Here is a 22,101-nt window from a genome sequence, read left to right on the forward strand (position 1 = left end):
TAAGCTAATGCGGAGTGTAGGCTTCCGAGCCCAATAAACGGATGGAACAAGTGTGCGGTGTGTGAGGGGTTGCCAAGCGTGGGTCCAAAAAACAAATAAAAAAAGGTTCGCGTTGATTCGTTTTTTTGGTTTTTTCGTTTGTGTGTTGCTCTCCCACCTGCTCACGTCGTTTGAAAAAGCGCAACCTCAAAAGAAGCAGCACCAAACATCAAAGCTCAGGGAAACGCTTAGAATGGGCATAAGGCACTGGCACGAGACCTTTTCTTCTCGCGCACCGGTTGGCGGACGACCTCGACGGGCCACTTTAAACTGGACTCGCTTTTGATCATCTGTCTGAGACTGGGGAAGGGGTAAACACACAACACACGGGCAGTACTCGAATAAATAGCCGCCGGCGCGAAAAGCGTGAAAAAAGCTCTCGTGCATGGTGGTGGTGGTGTTGTTGTTTTTAACCCAAGCTGCCGTCGCCTGTCCAGCGTTTCTGTAAATTGCTGTCTAGAGAGTTCCCTTCCCCGCCACGAGGAGTAAGGGAAAGGGCTTCAAAAGCAAACATGGTCCAAACAAAACTAAAAAAATAATCGAAAAGCACCGGAACTAGTGATGCGGGATCGGCAAAACAAAAAAGTGGTCGCCCTTGAAGAAGTGAACAGTAAAAGTAAAAGTTAAAAAAAAAACAGGAATAGAAAAATAAACAACACTCGACACGGAGACCAAATGTATGTGTGTGTGTGTGTGCGTGTGTTTACACACGGACAGGAAAACGTGTCACCAGTCCGTGCGCCGGCCGCTTCCTTCGAGTGATCCTTCCTTTCGGGTGACATTTGCCGGTGGTTGTTTTTGTTTCAGGCTGCTGCCTTTCCTTCCCCGTTTCCGGTTTGTGAATCTCGTGCGCGTTTGTGTGCGTGTGTGTCGCTATCTCAGTGTCTCCAGCTTGGCCGGATCAGTTACCAACGGCTTCCCTTTAGCCAAAGATTCGCACAAAGATCCCCCTATCGTTTTCCGGACACGGAGTTTCGCGTGACGTTTGTGCTGTCTTTGGTCGGCCATAAAGGGCGACGGTGGCAAGTTCTATGGCACTTCCGGGGTCCTGGTTAAGAAAACTGCGTACACGTGTGTGTGTGTGTTTTTTTATATTACTTCCTTTCCCTTTTCTTCAGTGTGTAGTTTCTTATCGTTATTTTCTTCGATTTCGCTTTATTCTCACACCAAGCTGAGTTAGTTTTTCTGCCACACCAGCCACCAGTGGCAGCATAAAACACTAAAGTCAAAGTGTCGCGAGTGTTGTTACTGTTTGTGTGTTTGTGTATGTGTGTGTGTGTGTGTGTGCGTGAGAGAAAGTTTGTGACGTGATACAGTGGTATCCGGAGGGGTGTTGGTTCGGAGGATGATAGTAGTCGGCGGTACGACACTTCGTGCTCGACGTGCTAACGACGATAATATACGATTGTAAGCTCCCGGTGACAGGACCGTACCACACGGTCAGCAGTTTTCTTCGCACGCCGGGTGTTCTCCGCACGCCGGGCAACAGGCACGTACACCATCCCGGTTGCCGAACGGAGCGAACGGCAACGACCAGCAAACGGAAACGGAAAGCGAAGAAAAACTTTCCAGGCAGCAAGCGGCAGCAACCCAGCGTACAAGGCGTGCAAGGCACGGTTTGTTCCGCGCTTGTCTTTCGGTTTTGCCGACCACGCTCGCTCATTCGGGGGGGAAACGCCGCCAGTTCCTTCAAGGTAAGCCAGTTTCATTAAGCGCCACAATTTCTGCTCCACATTCCAAGGCTAGCTCAGTGGGAAAAAATCAGCAAATAGAAAAAAAAAAACCCCCAGAGACACAACTGTCAGGCCCTTCTCGTATTGCTGCTCGGGTTCGGGTGCAGTTTCAAACCACACGCTGTCATTGCAGCCCAAGCCCATCCCATCGACGTACGCGCAAGGTTTTCGAAGGCGCAGCAATTAAACCGCAGCGGGATGCATTTCCCCTGGCGTACGGCGTGTGGCGCACGAGTGCAACTGTACGCGATTGGTGTGGCGAACGTGACACTTTCGATCGATCGATCCAATTCGCCGGAGACTGCCGATTGATATATGATCTGTGTCATCTGTGTCGCTGGGAGCGGGCTTGGTTGGGGACGAAACGGTCGCCGATGCCGGGATTGCCGTGTAGTTTATTCACGTCACATCCGTTCACATCTGTTGATTGATGAGCGCTTTGCCATTTCCGTTGCGTTCCTCTGGGTGGGCGCGTGTCGGTTCTTGTTGTTGGGAAAGCGGTGTAATTAAGCATGCGGCCGATTCCGATCTGCCTGACCTTTTGTTGCGCTATGCGCTGCGGCTGGCGCTTAATGTCAAGGCTTCATTATCAGGGCGAGCGGGTCGAACAAAACGAGCCCCCGCCAAAGGTTCTTTGTGCCATGATGGGGTTTAATGGTTTGTGTTTGATGTGAAAAGGTTCAATTGGTTGTTTTGATTCGTCCATAGTGCACAGATGCCGTCAAATAACACGACCTTTCGATGGCGCACATCACCGATGTCATTCACGAGTTTTTTTTTGTCATAATGAGATGAGAACATTGCTTGATGTATTTTTTTTTGTTCTTACTTGATAAACTGGTTTAATCAATTACTCTTTTTATTAGTTACTAGTGTGTAAATTTTTTTTTCAAACAAGAAGTTACGTTCAATAAATGTTGCGTTTGCTTACAATAAGATATACTTTGTCCAGTAAGGATATGAATTGACGAATTTACTCCAAAACGGTCATATTATTAAGATCTTCATTTGTTAGAAAGCGTGATTTACAAAACAACATTTTTAAAGATAAACCTTTGTATTGTTCTAATAATCTACTTATACAATAGATTGTGTTGATTAATACTTTCTAATATTTCTGAACTATTCATAGTTTGTTCGATTTAACATGGAATTGAAACGTTAACAAAATAAATGTTTCGATTCTTTATAGATTTCGAAGAATTGTTCTTGAAGTATAACTTTATAAAAACTAAGGGCTATATGTATGAACTCATTGCTTAGTTTTGATTTGAATACTTGAGCTAGGGAAAGAATTTAAATTAAATTTGTCTTTCCTTTCAAAGTCGGAATTATCTAAGCCTTACTAATCAGTACTCATTCTTCTGTTCTTTATCACTACTGTAATATAGTCGTTCCAACGTAGCTTTATCAACGAGCAGACTTTACGTAAGGTGATGATAGAAAAGGGGTTATATAGATGGAAACCTTAAAAACTTGTTCAGCCTGTTGAGCGGACAATTGAATGATAATAAACATTAATATAAAAAATTAGTGTGAAAATAAGATGCTCTATTTAGATAGATATGGCCATTTGCTATTGTGCGTGCAAACCTAATTTATAAAGTGTGTAAAGTTCATGAATACCTTTCTGTATCACACTATATTATGTACCATTAATATCTTCTTTAAGCATCTTTGTAATTCAACATTCTTCGCTTGGCAATTTAACATTCTTGCAAATCTTGTATCATTCCTATTTTCAGCATTTTTTTTCTGTACATCTCGTAGTGTTTAAATTGGAACAAAGACTTTCCCTGACGATTCGAAGCTTCTGTTGGGAATTTAGTAGCCCGGACTGCTCAAGAAACCTGTCAGCTGCTTCCGAAAGAGGCCTGACATGTGTCGACATTCTAGCCACCCATTCTAGCGAACGTTGCTACAATCGCTCACCCTCAATCGTGGCGCTGTCGGTTGCAAGTGACACACCAACATACACACACACATACGTATGTTCGCTACCGGGCATGCTGGGCACTGGCCGGAACTTGTTGACATTCCGAAATTTACGGAATTCCTTCCCCAGTGCAAATACACATTCCTAATCAACTCGTTCACCATGGCTACCGTTCTAGCTACTGCTTCAATTCCACAGAGAAAGTACTTCTTCTTCTTCTTCTTGTTCTTCTTCAGAAGTGGCACAGCAACTGACTCAAAAAAAAGGACGTTACATTCCGCAGGCAGCTTTTCACTCGAAGCTTTAATTGTAGCATTCATTTCACTGTGGCAAACCGACAGGCAGGCTCGTTGTCGGACTTATCTGCTCACCAGCACGGCCCCGATCGTACCAACAGAGCTGGGACCTGTTTTATATTTCCTTCTGCCCCTTCGTCGGTCATACCAAACGTCACCGTCTCCCCCTCCGTCTTCTTACAATAAAACACAATGGGCAATCGTAAATCGTCAAACAAAACGCCGACCCGTAGGGAAAAACGTGGTCGTTCGAGCGGAAAATGAGAATATTTCAGCCGTTTGCCGTTGAGCCGATCTCTTATCGCACGGAAAGCTGGGGCTTATCGTACATGCCGGCCCGAGGCGGCCCTGGCGCCTGGCGCCCATGGCGGTACCATGGCGGACGGGGGAGGGTGGGGGGGGATCTGTACACGATTGACCGCACATCGATTAATCCGGCCCCGTGTGCACTGTGGCCAGAAATGGGTCGTTGGGTAGTGTTGGTTTTTTGTTGCTTTTCCCGGCCTCATTTTACGATCTATGGTTGGCGATCTGCATATCATTACAGCTGAGTGTGGGCTACGATGGGGCAATTGTAAGTGAGCCAAACTTCAAAGTTGACGTTACGAACGTTTCAGCTGATGTTTTTTTTCTCTCTCTCTCTCTCTCTCTCTCTCTCTCTCTCAGACAAGATCAAACCCCCGAGAGAAAGAGAGACGGAGAGCGACACAAAATAGCGACTGAAGAGGAAACAATTTTTCAACCAAGCGCTCACACGAGCTTATTGTGAGGGCTTCCTGACAAGTGTCAAGTGCACTCAGCCTCGGCGAAAGCAGGTCGAAATGTTTTGCAAAACAGTTGAGCAGCATGTGTGTGTGTGTGTGTGTCTGTGAAGCTTAGACTGCCTTAGACATCAAACCTACCACTCTGGGGCGCTCTGGGCTGCTTGAATTGTTCACCGTTCGCTTCATTCCATCATTACCGAGCAAGGGATAAGTCAGAGCGTGGGCATGCCGCAACCGGCAAGCAAAACAAAACCTAACAAAAAACCCCAAAAAGAGAACATCCTTCCACTTTGGTGAGTCTCCAAACGGGTCGGTCTGTGTGCCCGGTGGCTCGCTTCAACACCGACATTTCAACAATTGTTGAAGATAAAATCCTTCCAGTTTGTGTCACCGATCCTTGCAGCGCTGGCCGTATGCTCCGCCATCGTTCCAAAATGGTAACAGACCACCTTCCGGCACGGGATAGCACCTTCTCTTCTAGTTTATTTTTCCTCTTTTGCTCGTCACATCACTGTAAGTTCTTTTAACCTTCGCGCCGACAGCCAATTTCCTTCCGGCCCCCCCGCGGAGGTACCGCGCACGTGCTGCCCATGTCTGGCCGTGGAATATTTCATCCCACCAGCTGGCAGCTCAACACTTCACCACTTGTCTGGCAGGGTCAGCTAACGAGGGCAGCGGGACGGTGGCGTTCTGCATGGTTTGGACTTTCTTTTCGACGCTTGCTTTTGACTTGATTTCCCGATGACTTCCGGACTTAGCACGGCTCAGCGCGAATCCAGCGATGCTCGAAAAGATCAGAAGACGCTGTGGCTGAGCAGCGATGGTACAGCTGCCACTTGGAGGGTTTCGCACGTTGGTTGATGTTGGAATATTTCGGATCCTTTCCACTTCCGCCCCGGAGGGGGCGAGAACGCAGTACCGTTTGTGGGAGTATTGTTTCGCGAAAGGCTAGCGCCACAATCGTGCGCCATTGTTTAAACCCCGTTTGCTGAGACAATGCCGAGTGGTTAAGCTGGAACGCGTGTAACCTGCTCGTTGAGAGGCGTGTTGTTTTGCACTGTTTTAGCGTTTGATGTTCTCGTGGCTTTGATTTTTTTTTTTTGTATTGAAAGTTCTCGTTTCCTGTGATGACTTTTACCTGCACACCGGCGGAAGTAATTGTCAGTGCGCAAATATTCGCAAGCTTACCAGAACGTTTAGCAGCGATAAATAAAAATTTCTCTATGGTAGAATACTTATCCTTTTTCTTTTAAACATCATTTATATACATGATTTGTCGAAAGGTTTCAAATTCAATATAAATTTCACTAAAGCGACCTTGTGCTTCATATTTATTGCGTCATCATGAACCAAAACAGTTTTAGACAAAATTTTATTTTTTTTTATTTAATTTAAAATCAAAAATCAAAAACTGGTTGGAGCATTTCATGCTAAAATGTAACATGAAGCAGTGGGAGATCTGGAGGTTATATACGTTTTCAAAATTATGGAGACGCATGATGTTTTTCGTAAAAAAGATTGTTGCGTGGAGGCGCCAGGTCATTCACCTGACAGGATAACACATTTTATTTCAATCATCAACATGTTCATTTTTTGTCTGCACTTTCAAACAGATAATGAAGGTAAATGCTTTCCAAACATATAACAAAATTTAATTTTACTTTTCGATGACTAGTAATGCAAATGAGGTCTCAGTTTTTCATGAGTTTAATGAGTATCAATAATCGTTTGTGATAGTTAGCCGTACCGGTGAACTCGTTCGTCGACAAACATTCGTCGCTCATGAGTGGACAAAGTTGTACCAGTAGGTTGGGCAGCAAAAAAAAAAAAATTAGACGATTTTCTATTTTTTTATCTAAAAAGGTACGAAATGCGTGAAAATGAGTGCCGCGGCGAACATTCCGAGGAACGAATGAGTTCACCGGTACGGCTGAATATTACTTTAACAGTTGATTGTTTGTAGTAAATTAACGATGTTAAAGACTGCAACATTTTGAATTGAATTTTTTTTTCTGTTTATTGTAAGCGATCAAATTCGTTTTCAAAATCACTTACGAACAACATTGCAACTGCAACCTAGAAATGTATGGCTGTCTGTCGTTAACACGGACCGATATTGGAAAGGCAATAAAATATAGCATTTTATGCTTGCAACGTTCATCCACAAAAGGTGTTTCAATTAAGCCGTCCGCTAATACTCCCCTTTAAAATGGGACGCTTGGTTCGTCTCCTTTAAGGAATGCCTTTCAACTTTCGCCGCAGTTTCCATTTACGCGCGCCGGGCACTCACCGGGCGGCACGACACGGGCAACCATTAGTGGATGCACATTTGCTTACCACTTCCCAATACCATCAGTACGTGTGTGTGTAGGAGTGTGCGTGTGTGTGCCTGCGTGAGTGTTGTGTCGCTCTGCACGTCTTTTGTGTTCGCGGCATCGCAGCATTTCTTCGGGCACAGCGATGAATATTTAACATGCTGAAGCTCTGGTCTGGTGCAAGCATGTGCACGGGAATCTCCTCCCAAAAACCCGTGAGGAACGGCCAGCACGCCAGGGAAAATGCTTTACACTTGAGCATCCAATCAGTCGTGCGTCGGCGTCTCTTGGCAGAACGGGTGGATGTGTGGGTTATGGTAAATAATTAAATCGCGGCGCTATCGGGCTAACATCTGGCGTGTGTGTGTGTTGCACCGGTAATTGTGTTTCGTCGTCTTAAAGGGCACAGCTGGCGCGAGCATTGCGCGACAATATGGCATGTTTATAAGCGACACGCCTAACCAAACTGTCCACTGTCATTGGAGAGGCGCTTTTTAGGCTCTCAAATGGATTATTTTTGTAGTAAATTTAATTGTCATAAAATGTGGTTTGATCATACCAATCCGTACCAGTCACGTTTCACTAACGATCACAAATCAAACGGCTTATGGATAATCCTAAATCATGCAACCGCTGTTTAAATTCTGTTGCGCATTATCAAACCAGTGCCAATCTGATTTAATTAGAGACAACATCTAGCATAATGAAAATTTACAATCCCAAACCCAATCTCCCATGCACAGGTGGACAATAACTTTCCCACAGCGCTAATGCAACGGCATACCGCAGCACATTCGTTAGAACGCTTTGCCCACTCGCACCCCACGTGCAATAAAAATTAAATAAAGCCCACCCTCAACCATTGGACGCGTAAAGCTTACCCTGCACCAGCCTCATCAAACACATTATTCACTAAACAACGGTAAGCTCATTAACGTGCATTCCAGGGCCGTGTTTGAGTGGTCCGTTAGCGTTGCGATTAAATTGAATTATGTAATGGCACTGTACGGCCGTACACGGCTGGCAGACTACACTGCAACCCACAACCTAATCGCACACACACCGAGGATTTGCATATACGCAATGGCATAACGCCAGCCCAAAACACAATGCACTACGTACCATAATCACGCCATTATGCAGTCAGTCGTGCGCGTACCGTCCGCGTTCCCCTTCCCCCTCCGATCGCACTGAATGACTGATTTTCGGAACTTCAAACCATGATTTGGCAGCTGTGATTGAATCAGAATCGCAGACCCTCCCCCGCCGAAAACAATTGCGCCTTTCGCATTGATTAGGAGCTCTACTGGTGCCCGGTGCTGGTTCCGGGGCCCAACCCGACTATCCCCGAGATGCTATCGGCTTTGATGGTCTGCGAATTGTACATTTATTTTGCCCCCTTCCCCCAACCGCTTCCCCTAGCCAACGAGGCTGGCCAACAAGATTCATGGAATTTGGTTCAGTTGGCATTTCGAATTCGGTCCACTTTCTTTTTCCCACCGCCTCACAACAACTATACCACCAGTTGAATAATCGATTGGTGGTGTGGACGCTGCAGACGGCACAGAGACTGATGGATTGGGCAGCAATTTGTTTGCGATGCTACCTTGCCAATCCAAGCGCGCTTACTGCGACGAGGCTCAAGTGTTCGATTCTCCGTTGTCTTCATGCTACAGCTTTCGTTTGCCGCCTCGTTTATGCGGTGTCCAGCGAGCTGGAAAGAATCTCTTTTCTAGCTCCCTACACACACACGCACACACACATACAGACACCCACACCCTTGTCCCGCGCGACGTCCTCTAATCTGGCATACGGTCAATTTATTCTAAGCCGATCAACATATTGAGATTGATAGGATCGTTCCGGTTCCGTTCGCTTCGGCCAGGACGCTTAGGGAGACAACTCTCCGTAAAGCGTCCGAGTGTATATTTCCATGTGCTTCTGTATGTGTGTGTGTGTGTGTACCTTCCCAGAATGTATGTGTGACGGGCAGTAAATGGAAGGTTCTGTTCGGTTTCTGCTCGATTTACCTTTGCTTCCGCTGGTATTGCTGCACCGTTTGTGGCTGATGGCTGATCTTCTCCAGCCGTGATGCCGTCGTTGGATTTGGAGAATGGTCGGTGCCACTGTTGGCGTTCTCTTTTTGTTTGCCGGGCCCGATTTTATTCGATTGTGTTTGTGTGTGCTTTTTATTGATCGAAAGCCATTTCGTGCGAACTGATACGCAACACGAGGCAAATGGTTTCCTTTTTTTTGGCGGTTACAGCACTCACTGAAAATGCTCTTAAAATGTTTTGCCTTTTTTATGCTTTTTAACATATTTATTAACTTGATTTTACTTTACTTAATCAGATGAGGGTAAACTTTAAAAGGAATGAAAAATATGGAAAAAATAGAAATGCTCTTTTTGTATCCTGTCATTTGAATAAAGGGTTAACGATTCATACAGGAATGTTTGTTTAATCTATTATTTTGGTTTATTTTATGTGTGTTTTTTAAGCTCATGATAAATACTGATTACAATTTGTTTAAGTAAAGATTGTTATCAATAGATACTTACACTATATATGCGTTGTTGAATTTCTAACCTTTTGTAAATTATGGAGAGTTAATTAACTGCAGCCCCAAAGAGAAGCTAATAACAAATGTGCAAGCAAATACGGCAAGCAAAAACGATTCAAAAAAGAACAAAGCTACCCCACCATGTCAATCTATTTTCCGTCAACATTCAGATTAGTTGAAAAGGCAACCAACCGCATCGAGCGCCAGTTTTCAGTCCTTGCACGCCCTTCATCGTTGGCTATTTTTCTTTTACAAAGTTTATCCCAATACACACTCCACCGAACCCCGTTCCGAAATCGATCATCCATAATCGACAAAGCACCAACCAACCGCCTGGCCCCGCGCGCGGCTGTGGTGAAAGAATAACGACACACACTTACTGTTGTTGATGGGTGGCAATCCAACTCGCAAGCTCCCGCTGTCTGCTGTTGCTGTGATCAGTTTGGAATGTAAAGCCCGCTGGTTTTCGATGGTACGTGTGGGTGTGCCTTCCTGTGTGCGAGCAACGGCACGCAGGAGCGAGCATTTGTGCCCGGCGACTCAAACAAGCCCCGGAAACCCCGTGGATTTGTCAACTATCAAGCATCTCCCTGTCGCCTTCCCCGAACCGAGGAGTGGCTTTCGGTGCGGCTGCGTCGGTAGCCCCCAGGCCATATCGTGTATTTTGCTCACGTGAATGATACATGACGTGCATCAGCAAACGGAAATGAGCGGCGTTTTTCGGGCGTCGCTTACTTTTTCTCTACTATTTTTGGGTTTCGTGGTGGGCGGGAATTGGAGTGAACCAGCTTGAATGGAGTGGATTTTATTGCCGCTGCGGAGAGATATAAATGTTTGTGAGTGAGAAGCGTACACTTGACGTATGGAAGGAGCGTTAGTGAATGTGTTCGGCTCGAAACTAGCCAAATCAAAGTGGCTGTAAAACGTTCTTGCATCGTTTTAATAGCTTCCACAGCTCTACGACTTTGACGCCGATGGGGCAACTTTGTGTTTCCTTTACCCTTTAACCTAATTTGAATGTATTAATTTGCTTCACGATCTAAATACACATCGACACACTTCACACAGCACACTCGCGGCAGCTGATGTCAATCAAGTGTCGGGACAGCAAACACAGATGGCAGTAAACAGCTGCTCAGCCTGATCTGGCACATCGATGCGGCTGCCGTTTGGAGCCTTGGAGGCCTTTGATCGCACACCTTGCACATGAAAGGGAACGTGCAAAATAATCGCTACATAGTGGATTAATTTTACCATCCTAGTCTAGTCTTCCCACACACACACACACACACACACACACACACACACACACACACACACACACACACACACACACACACACACACACACACACACACACACACACACACACACACACACACACACACACACACACACACACACACACACACACACACACACACACACACACACACACACACACACACACACACACACACACACACACACACACACACACACACACACACACACACACACACACACACACACACACACACACACACACACACACACACACACACACACACACACACACACACACACACACACACACACACACACACACACACACACACACACACACACACACACACACACACACAAACACACACACACACAAACACACACACACACACACACACATAAACAAATTCATAGAGACACTTTCGAATTTGGTAACGGCTGGGTTTTCGGATGTTTGCGAACTGTTTGCTGCTCTTCACTTACCGCTGCCGCTGCTTCAATCTGTTTGAAACTTTCAAAGTGACCACAAACCGAGTACGCATTGTTTAGCTTCATTGATAAGTGTGTGTGTGTGTGTGGATGTATCAACAAAAGCAGATGATGTGGTTCGAGTGCAATTTGCAAGCGAGCATTAATTATGCAGTCAAGCCCGGATGGCCCTAATGGCTCTTCGTTGCGTTGTTGCCGAGATGGGTTGGTGAGCACGAGCCCGAGAGCCGTGTTTATGCAACACGGAGGTTTTGCCGTGTTTGCAATCAATTGTGGATGTTATTAAGAGTACTTAACAGTAGGCGTTTTTATTGTTCAGCATCAGCTAATGAATTTTCCGTTATTTCGGGCAGGATTTTGGGTTAGGATGGGAGTTTTGAAACAGAAGCACTTTCGATGGATGGTTTTATGGGTTCAGCGCCGCCGGTAGAGTACTTTTATTGTTGGCACAACTATTAGGAGTTTAAAGCATCAGACATACGTAGCAATTTGGAACGCATACAGAGAGCCGGGTGGGATGAAGTTGGAGAGTTTTAATTAACATAACTTACATCCATGTTTTCACTATCCTGAGTATGCCGTCTGACCACTTGAGGTGAAAACAAAAGCATAGTAAAGCATGTCGGTTTGATTCATACCAGCACTGAGTGATTCACATACACGTAAAACATACAAAAAACTATCTTCATATGGCTTTGGAGCGGGGATTGAATTGAAGATGAGGCGTAGTTTGGAACGGCTAGCTAATTGGATTCATTTCGACGATTCAAATCAGTCGCATTTCGATGGACTTTTCAAACACAATGAAATACACAATTAATTGTTTAAAACGTTGCAATGGAAGATGTAGCTTTAGATGTAACCAGTGCTGCCAAATTTTACTGTCAATGTCATTAAAAAATCCAAGATAGCGTCACGAGTTCTACTGTGATGATCAACGGTGAGACTCAATCAGTTGTTACGACCATCACATGCTTGGTGACATTTTAGCAAGCAACGCTTGGTTGGTCACTTAGTCGCGACATTTTCTGTCGCTGATCATCACGACAGTCATGCAGTGCGTGCGAGTGATCCCAAGCAGCGAAAAGAGCATGCTTTCTTGTTCAAATTTTATTTCATTCTACCCAACAAACCATTAAAGTGGACAGAACGAGAAAGCATGCTCATTTTTTACTTGGGACCGCTCGTCAAGTATGTCCCGAGAAGGTCGTGATTATCATAGGGAGAAAATGTCACCTCCAAGTGAATGACCAAGAGTTGGGTGCTACCAAATATGTCACCAAGAATGTGATTGGTGCAACAACTGTTTGAGTCTCACCCCGCACTGTTAACATCCAGAAAAAGTCATAGAGTCAATTAGAGCATCGCTTTGGATTCAAGCACGTGCATGTCGCTTTCGGCATGTCATGACTCACTTTCATTGAGCATCAACAATGAACATCAAGCTACCACGGATATGTTCATTGCTTTCAGTGGTGATCGTCACGTGTTGCTCATGTCATTTTGCACCACTGGACATAATTAGATCGTATTGAACATATTTAGAAAGACTTCATATTAGAAAACTAATCAAACAGCTTTTTTTCTGTTCAAGCCGGATCTGACTGCATTAGCACTGAATTGACCTTAGACAATTTAAATAGCCTTAAGCAAATTATTTTCTGAACATACTTTTTTTTTAAATTCGATCAATTAGTGTAGTCAAATTACATCATCTGTGTCAAAGTCATCAATTTGTATTAAAAATGACAATATAAAAGACAAGAAACATCTTTGTAAGTATATCTTACAGATGCAATTTTGCTTCCACCTTTTAAGACAGTTTCGAGAACACCTCTTCCTTCTCAGAACCATGCTCCGAGCTTAACAAGCGAACAAATCATGAACCCTTCCCTTAATGTGTATGTGTGTGCGTGGCTGTTACGGAACAAGAAACTTACCATGCAAGCTTTTCTTATTAGCACCTAACTTTGCGCCGGTTTGCAAAACGCACCATGGCGCAAATGCACTTACACAAATTTAATAAACCACGCAGCCGCCCGCCCGCGGGCTGTAGCAGCTCGGTTGACATGTTTCCATTAAAAGTTGCACGTGTACGGACTTGCACTACACTCTGCCCCTAGAGATCCCCTTCCCGAGCTCACGGTGCTCGGTCCCTCGGCAAGACAAATCGGGGCAAGGTGCCTATTACACTTAAGCCGTTCGGCAATCCCTTCACAGCCGACACCGACGTTCGACGCCGTAAGCCTGTCCCCTCCGGCATGCTCACCACTCCCGGCACGCTAATGAGACCCGTTGATTTCGTTAAGCTGATTCCAGGCATTATCCCAAACGCTCCCCGCTCTACGCCAACCCGCGCAAAAGGATGGAACTTTTCGCTCCGTTCGCTTCCCACCACTGCCAGCAGTTGCTTTCCCGTTTCAGTGCTTTCGCGCTGTGAGCTAGCAGACAGCAGCGTGTGTCTTCCAAACGGGCTCTAGGGCAATGTCTTCCAAACGGGTGCGTCCCACCCGGCAGCAAAGTTAAGCCTTGGGGCAAATCTTTTGTCCGTGTTGCGCGTGTTGTGCGGAAAGGAGTCGTCCGCGGCGGGCAAAACAGACCCGGCTCAACGAGGGATTCGTCATTTTTCATCCTTCGTGTTAGACCGGGAAGCCAGCGCCCAAGCCGACACCAAGGGAGTGGTTTGGTGGGGCTGTGTTGGATGCTTGAGCAGGATTTCGGTCGGTGTCGGTAATTTTTAAACCGAATTCCATAATCCAACGCAAAGCAACTTGTGCACAACGCTTCCTTTTGCCCTTTGCCCCTTCAATTCAATGATCATGATGATGATGATGATGATGATGATGTGAGGTTTCTCTGTGTCTGTGTGCGTGTGTTTGCGTTAGGGGACTTGGGAGTGTAAAGCTTGGCTGTAGCCGATTTGCCTTTGTTTGTTTGTGTTGTTTGCACATTTCACCGAGCTGGAGAAGAGCGTGAGCAGTGGCGGGTGGCAAATGCCAGCCCGAGCAGCAAGGCAGCGTTCCTAATCTTTTCGGTAATGATATTCGGCGCTGGGTGAATGAAACGCAGGCCCGCGCATTACACGACCCGGACCCCGACCCGGACGTGGAAAAGCGCGTCAAACAATCGGCACACTAATGTCGGAGCAGCCGGGGAATTATCACCCGCCGTGATGTGTTTTTATGCTTAGCGCGATCCTCGCGCAAGTCGGTGTCGTCTATCACCTCCTCCCATTTGACCAGAGCCTCACTGGCTGTGACTATGTGAACAATAGCGCGCAGCAGACGGCGGCGCAGGAAAGGGAAAGAAATTATCATAGCAAATCGACAGCTCGTCGCTTGTCACGCACAAAAGGACACACAAACACACACACACACCATTCTGGCCGGTACACTGGCGGTAACATTGTCCTGCCTTGTTTCATCTTTGTCCATTTTTTGGGAGGAATAAAAGAAGAGCATAGAGGCGGAGAGAGGCAGAAGGGGGATGGTTTTTTTGTTATTCTCCGCCACCATTAACGATGAGCGGGGGACTTTCCCGATGGTTTGACTTTGCCCGCTGAAAGTTGGCATTTTGGCCCAAGCTTTTGTGCTTCTGTTTTTGCTGTCTCTCTCCCTCTCTCATCCTCTCGATGTGTGTGTGTGTGTGCTTATTTATTTGACTACAATACACTCCGTAGGCTACTTTCGTGTGACTGAATGGAGGAATGATTTTTTGTTTCCATCTTTTTCTTTTTTTGTTTGGTCTGTCAATGTGTGTGTGTATGTGTATGTGTGCGCGCGTGTGAATGTTGGTTTTTCATACTCTTCTCATGAATGGAAATGAATTATTCATTTGACGCTTTCACTCGGCGGGAGCACTGATCCTGACTGGTTTCATTTTTATCATCACCATCATCATCACCATCATCATCCACCCACGAACGAAAACCCCCCTTTTCTCGTGCTCGTGTGTGCGTACACACACACACACACAGCAGGACAGGGCAGGGAGGACACATACGCTTTCACTTAGAATAAAATAGCTTCAAACGTGGCGAGCATTTTCGGGGGGCGGGATGAAGTATTTTTTGCTGTTTTTTTTCACACATTTTCCACACCCGCATCAAAAGGTAGATACGGATCGGTAGTGACGGGCAACCACCACATTGCTGGGAAGCTTGAGCCGGGGTTGAAGCGCGCGCGCGCGCGTGTGTGTGATACAGTTCGCGTGTGCTCCATTTATGCGTGTCGGTAAGCTTTCCCAGGTAGGGAAAACTGTGCCACTCCAGCACGGGTTGCACAAGTGATGGTTTGGAGATGCCTTTTTTTGTTGTTGTAGTAACGGATTTTATTTTTATATTTCGTCATGACGTTGAGCGACAGCAAGAAAGGGCAAAAAAAGAGAGACACTCCAATCACACGACAGGCGGCATGGACCAGCAACGGACCGATTTTATTCCTCCTGTTTTCTTTTTTCTTTTTTTCAAGGACCGGTTAAAAGTGTGGTATCAGCCCGAAAAAAAACCCTTTTCCAAAAGCCTGTCACTTTCTCCCCGGTGCTCAGGATCGTTTCCAATTTTTGGGCACCGACGTGGATTAAATTTAATCAATTATGTTAATAACATTCACATTTTGGTTCAGCTCTTGGGCTGCTTTTGCCAAAACGCGGCCCAGCTGCGGCCGATGTCCAACGGTCGGGGGAGATTGATTTTCCCCTTCCCTCTGACCCCGGTACAAGCCCGGGCAATCCTTCACCCGTGACCACCATCAAGGTGCCAGCAGTGCAGCAGATGTTTGTGCTGGGAGTAGATGTTGCGCGTGCTGGTCCAAAGCTCGTCCATCTTCCTGCGCTGTACACGGTCGACTGGCCTTGGATGGCCCACCACCAGACCAGAGCAGAGAGGGCTCAAACGGTACCGCAAGGCTCCACTGTGGCTACACTTTAATCAAACAATTCATTGATGGGTATTTTATCGAACGCCGCCGCCGCACATATTCGCTATCCGCCTGGGGCTTTGGGGGCGAAACTTTCAGCGGGAATGCGAGCGTTTGGCCCTGTACCAAACAACCCAAAGTAATGGATGGTGTGAAGCACACACACACACACATAGAGGAGTTTTCGTTCCATCGATCAGATTAGTTGTCGATTTCCCGCAACGGCGCTACGCTTTGCACAATGACGGGACGGTGCAATAGCGCTGCAACTGCTGCAGCAAAACCGATGATGATGATGATGGTTGCATGAGTATACCTGATTACTTTGTGCGCGTGACTAAGAGAATTGCGAACGCCTGCAGCGTTTTGATGCATTCGATTTTAATTAGTTTCCCCATCTTCAAATACTTGGAATGTGGTGCGAATTTGCAGCTAGGAAATTGTTCTCTAAATAATTTCCGCATTGAACATCATTGCGTTTTGTTTGTTTCCCCGATGTGAACTCCAGGGCCATGATGTTGTAGTTCAAATATTTCCTCTTACTACTGTGTTGATCTTTGCACCACAAACACACCTTCAACCTGCTGTTACATTCACCCCAAAAAAAAGGTCATTCAAAAGTCGTCCGACTTTTGAAGGTCGTCAGGGCCGCCATCGTCCCAAACAGTGGGCGGCTTCTCGGGGAGGCAAATCTGTGCCTGACAGCGTGCCCTAAACCGCACCCGGAAAAGCGTTATCCCACTCATCGTTCACTTAAAGCCACTTGTCTGCTATCGACCCCTCAAAAGCCATCCCCATCTCGGCGGTTGAGGGAGTGAGAAAACCCGCCGCCCCGGGGGAGCGCTGGAACCACGTCGCCATTTCGCATCGGTTCGGGAGGGCGGACACGCAGTTAGGGCACACGGTTTTACAAAAGCACTATCCACCATCACATCCCCAAAAAGGGACTCGCCATTACTCCCAAAACGCATTAGACGCAAAGACGTCAACGTTGAGCCGCCCAACGCGGCATCGGCGGCGGGTCTTAAAAGCGCATATCCTTGACGAGGGGAAGGTTCTGATTTTTATAGTCCTCTTGCGGCATATACTTTTACCCGCAACAGCCTCCCATAATGGGGTTTGATTGCAAAAAAGAGAGAGAGAAAGAGAGAAAAAGAGAGAGGGAGAGAGAGAGAGAGAAAGGGAAGTATTTTGTCGTCGGTAAAGAGTCACCCCACGCCATCCGATGATGAATGATTGTGCCAAAAAGCCGACTGGTTTGTTGGCGAAGAACGCACATCGCAGCAGCAGCAACCAAACAGAACGTCAACAGAGATGACCCTGCTTTCTTCCTGCTTTGCACGGACTTCTGGCTTCTGGCAAGGGAACGCGTGTGTGACATTTAATGCTGCAGGGCCTGTTTCGTGCCAGTGTGGGATGCAAAGCGTGGCCTCTGCCGGACGAACGAACTAATCGCTTGCGCCGTGGCACATGCTAAGCGGGAGGACGTGCGTGATTCAACCCAACCTCGTGTGTTTGTGATCGTTTTAAACGGTTGCAATACTCGTTCGTTGCGTTGCCTTCTTTTTTTTGCCTGCTTTTACCAACGGGAGCTGTTCAATCTGGCACATCGCAACGGCTGCTGCTGCTGCCGCCGTAGAAGAGACGCAAGCCCGGTCTGCCTGTGGCCCCGGAGCTCGGTGCCAGTTTTATTTTGTCGTAAAATTTATTTATTACTTTCATTTTTATGCGTCCATCCACGTGGTCAGACCGACCGACTGGACGGTGCTTGGCCGTTTTGGGGAAAGTTCTAGGCACTCCCCACCCATCCCGACCCGTATTCCGCTGTGTGGTGCGCGATTATTTACATTACGCTTGGCTCGTGCGGGCGGACTGGACCCTCTGGACTGGCGCTCGCGGGGAAAAACAGATGCGTCGGCGACCAGCAGGTCTCCTACTCCTCCTCCTTCTCCTCCTCTTCCTCATCCTCCTCCTCCTCCTGTCGAAAGGTTTTGACCGACTGGTGTGCCCAGCTGGGTGCGCTTTGTGTGACGGTGATAAAGCCGTGATTGCTGTTGTACGTTTGCTGCTCGTTTTTTTTTTTACTTTCTTTCGCCTGTAGGGACCGGAGCTGAGAGCCACAGTTAGTACGTTCGATGATTGAATGTAAGGGATTTTGGGGCAGAACTTTTCTTTTGGCACGCAGCTCGGACGCAGAGTCCAGTTCCGCTGGGAACCGTTGTTTTGACGGATGCGAGTGGGTTTATCGCTTTGATTGTTTTGTTTTGAGGTTTAATTGCTTTTCGCGTATTAAGGCTATGCGTTTCCATGTTTTGTTGTTTGTTGTATCTGCTAGGTTAGATAGCGAACAAAGACTTTATGATGGATTTAATTACTTCATTTACGTATCTAGCTCAAACGATATCACAGCTTACCTCAAATAGAAATACCGGTAATCTCTGATATACGCTTTTAATGAATGCTGAGAAGAAACCACGTACCTGAAATTGCCGCGTAAGATAAATTTCACAGTTTTCAGCCAACATATTGCTTGTAATTTTTGTGGTAATTTAGTTTCAGTTGATGGGTCTAAGCTACTGACTCATTAAATAATTGCTAAAACTGTATAAAAAGGGGATTTATTTTATAGTGGAAAATTGATAGGTCAAACCATTACAATCTGCTGAAGAAGCTGTAATATTTAGAAAATCCGCTTATCTCCAAATCCCCGTGTAAGAGGCTACGTGATTCTCGGGGACTAGCTGTACAAATAAAAAAATATAAAACATCTACATAGCACAGCAGTACTACTGAAATAATATTAACTTACATTGACTCAAAAACTGGCTGGCAAAACATTAGACCTTCAAGAGATTTATTCAGATAAATAAATTAAGTAAACACTTAAGCTAAATGCATTAAATCTAGTTTTGATTATTTTTGTTCTTGTCAATCACTAAAGGCAATGATACATGCAATTCACTGAACTCATATCAACCTTCACGAGTCATTTTTCTTTCATAAAATGTATTTCATAAGAACGCATGCACGCAACGTTTCCTTGCTGGTGGTGGAGGAGGTGGGTATTAAAATATTCCTATTTGGTTTCTAAACTTCTATAGTCCCACTCCTTACCGGTAACGCTAAAAAACAGGCAACATCGTAGAATCCACTGCACAAGGACCATAAACTTCACTTCACTACCGTTACTGTATAGTTTATGGTCGTTCTTTTTCTCCCCGGTCGACTTTTCCTCCCTGAACTGCTCAGTGCAATCCTGCCGATAATTACTTTGAAGTTACACCAGCGATACACAAGCGAGCTGGGACCGAGGATATTTTATTTCTCCCGACGAAACTTGCCCCTTCGTCGCGCACTGTTAGTGAAGGTTGTGCCCATCAGAACGCAAGCAAAGGATTGAATTTCCGCCCGTCGATCCGTCTGCTTTGGTATTGCGTCTCCTACGACGGCACGAGGTACCAGGGCTCCCCGCTGCCCATAAGCACCGTGTTTGTTTTTGAAGAGCTCTTTTGCCTCGGCTTCAGCTTTGCCATTCAGTGGCGAAAAGATAAAAGGCGCTCGGGTGTCTTTTCCTCTCGAGCACTTGCACGATCAAGCTTGAGCTAGCGAGATACCGGGATGCCCGCAACGGCTCGCTGCTGGCTGCGGGAGGTATCCATCACCAGCAGGTTTGTGCCTCGGGCAAATGGTAGAAATGGCCACCGCCGATTCGAGTGGATGGACTGGAGTGGAGGACATTTCCAGTTGCAGAAGCACCGGCGACCGGTAAAGTGTGTTGTAAATATTGCCGGGGCTGATTAGAATATGGTTCCGGGCGAGGGAACCTTTCTCTATTTGTATGGGGGAGCGGCTGTGTATGTGTGTGTCTCCGATCAATTTTCCAACGATACAGGAGTCCGTCTTCAAAGCGTGAGTAAAGTTATGGGAATGAAAATGCTTCCTGGTAGCTCGTAGTGAGTTTCTTGTTTTTCGGAATGAGCTGTTAAGGTAATACTTTACCATTGTTTGATAGAAGTGGAAAATCCTCCCGTTTGATGTTGCAAAGTTCCCGTAATGCATTATGAAAATATGTGTTTTATAATGTGTGGATAGGTATGTATCTAAATGTATAACTATCAAAAGTAACAGTACCAGAGAAAAGCACTCGTGCAAATTAAAGAAACCCGGGACAGATAACGCATGTAGCTCGTTAAGCTGCAATTCCAAGAGCTGCGCAAACTGACAGTCAGCTAATGCATTTTACGCTTACGCCTCAATAAAACTCTCAAAGCATCGCTCTTTGGTACGGGGGCAGACACATTCTATTAATGCATTTGCTTCCGCACCCAGTATGATAGCAAAGTATTTACGGAAAATCGACTTAGCCTACAACCGAAACACACGCTCTTACTTGTTTCCGTGTATGTGTCCGTGTATAGCTCAATTATTTTGCAATTTTTCACAACCATTTCGCGAGCCACGATTTCTGTGTAATGTTGCTGCCAGCCAGTTTGATGTCAATAGCGTCCCCAAACGACCTCCACTCTCCAGTATCGGCCGTATCGGGTGAAGAGTGCCGTGCGGCGTCTGTGCGCATCATTAATTTCCATTATGCTTAACGTCATCCATCAAGCCAGCTGTCGAACGGAGACGCTGTCGGAGGGACGAACGTGTGTGTGAGACATGGTGGACGTGCCAGAGAGGGGAAGAATCGAAAGCAGAACAGGATTGACAGTCGCCAGGCCGTGGCACCGACGATTGATGGTGTCACATTTTTTCTTCCATTCTGCCCGTTTGCGGGCACAGCAGCACAACATATCGTTCAATGTACAAGCAGCTCACATCCATTCGCACTAAATATGTCGCGAGGTTGATGCGCGAGTGCTTTTGTCAGTTTTTGTTCACTTCCTCGTCTCTTTCTTCACTGTTTTTTTTTTGGAAAATGGAATTACAATTTTTGGGATTTCCGATTTTTTGCATGGCTGCAGATTTAAAGCATTTATTTCGATTTGCTGTGATTTTGATTTTGGCGATACAAGGAAGCGAGATCATCAGTGCTATTTATTGGTTTTGGTTTAGTAAAACTGTCGTTTAGTTTCATTGCTTTCACTTATCTCTTTATATTGACGACAAATGATAAAGATGTGATAGCAGGATCTTTAATACACTTGTGCTTTTGTCTAGTTTCAAGATGATTAATTTGTTTTGCTTAATCGAAGCAAGTGATCTAACTGCGTTGATGAAACGAAGAAATTGACGACAAAATTCAAAAGATCCCTATGATTATTGTACAGTAAGCTGTTTTTTATGCATACAATTGTTTGAAACCGTAAAAAAAATAAAAATATATTACAAATGATGGAACGAAACAATGGATTTTAACAATCGATTGGAAAACTGTAAAATGATATAAAATGTGGGATTGTATACCGATTGTCTTTGTGAAAGTGAAATTTTATGAACTTTTCATTATTACTAAGAGCGGTTAAAAACAAGATTTAGCATGAAGAGTTGACAAAAGATGCACCAAATCCCAGGATCATTTCTTCACACGGTATAATATCATTTCTTACGCTCCAATAAACCGAACACACACCCATAAAACATCTCTTTCGTTCGGAGAATTCCACATCACGGCATAACCATGGGTCACTCCTGCTCCCCCTATTGGACGCATGCATGTGAGCGTAAGAAGCTAAATAAATCCCAGCACGCCCCTTTTAGCACGCCATCCGTGCTGCACAAAACCCCTAACGCTCACGTGCACAATCTCGCCCGAAAGCATCACCCCGGCGACTCTCACGCC

The 22,101-nt window shown here is 45.8% G+C and overlaps 1 protein-coding gene across 2 annotated transcripts in view; it reads left to right on the forward strand.

Annotated features, from left to right (window-relative positions):
- Nucleotides 1-22,101, forward strand: part of LOC120893768 (5-hydroxytryptamine receptor-like) — an 82,538-nt gene that overhangs the window by 679 nt on the left and 59,758 nt on the right. Inside the window, exon 2 of one of the 2 annotated variants that reach the window (XM_040295865.1) lies at nt 1,158-1,733. The gene's annotated coding sequence lies outside the window, so the exon portion shown is untranslated. The remainder of the gene's footprint in view (nt 1-1,157; nt 1,734-22,101) is intronic. The other variant, XM_040295864.1, reaches the window with a different exon arrangement.

Source organism: Anopheles arabiensis, chromosome 2, assembly GCF_016920715.1.
Source record: "Anopheles arabiensis isolate DONGOLA chromosome 2, AaraD3, whole genome shotgun sequence".
NCBI classification, from domain to species: Eukaryota; Metazoa; Arthropoda; class Insecta; order Diptera; family Culicidae; genus Anopheles; species Anopheles arabiensis.